Consider the following 955-nt stretch of genomic DNA (forward strand, 5'->3'; position numbering starts at 1 on the left):
TGCCCCTTAGTATCCGGCCCCATGAGTCGGTGGTTTTCTCGGCCCCTGGTGGTCCGAGGTCGTGCCCGCTGCACAGATTCATGCGCCAGGGACTCCTACAGATAATTCACTTTGGTTTATTGCGCTATCTGTAATAGCAACCAAGATATCACCAGATATATATTGGATTTTACCCTGAGCTTGACAGTCCGGCCCCATGTGTCGGTGATTTTCTGGGTCCCTGGTGGTCCGAGGTAGATCCCGCTGCACAAATTCATGCGACAGGGCCTCCTGCAGACAATGCACTTTGATTTATTGCGCTATCTATAATAGCACCCGAGATATCACCAGTTATATTCTGGATTTTTACATGACCTTGGGTGTCCGGCCTCATGTGTCGGTGGTTTTCTCGGCCCCTGGTGGTCCGACGTCGTTCCCGCTGCACAGATTCATGCGCAAGGGCCTCTTGCAGACAATTCACTTTGGTTTATTGCGCTATCTCTAATAGCACCCGAGATATGACCATATATATATTGGATTTTCCCCTGACAATGAGTGTCCGGCACCATGAGACGGTAGTTTTCTCGGCCCCTGGTGGTCCGAGGTCGATCCCGCTGCACAGATTCATGCGACAGGGTCTCCTACAGACAATGCACTTTTATTTATTGCGCTATCTGTAATAGCACCCGAAATATCACCAGATATGTATTGGATTTTTCCCTGCCCCTTAGTATCCGGCCCCATGAGTCGGTGGTTTTCTCGGCCCCTGGTGGTCCGAGGTCGTGCCCGCTGCACAGATTCATGCGCCAGGGACTCCTACAGATAATTCACTTTGGTTTATTGTGCTATCTGTAATAGCAACCAAGATATCACCAGATATATATTGGATTTTACCCTGACCTTGACAGTCCGGCCCCATGTGTCGGTGATTTTCTGGGTCCCTGGTGGTCCGAGGTAGATCCCGCTGCACAAATTC

The sequence above is a fragment of the Nomia melanderi genome, unplaced genomic scaffold (assembly GCF_051020985.1).
Source record: "Nomia melanderi isolate GNS246 unplaced genomic scaffold, iyNomMela1 scaffold0014, whole genome shotgun sequence".
Taxonomy (NCBI): Eukaryota; Metazoa; Arthropoda; class Insecta; order Hymenoptera; family Halictidae; genus Nomia; species Nomia melanderi.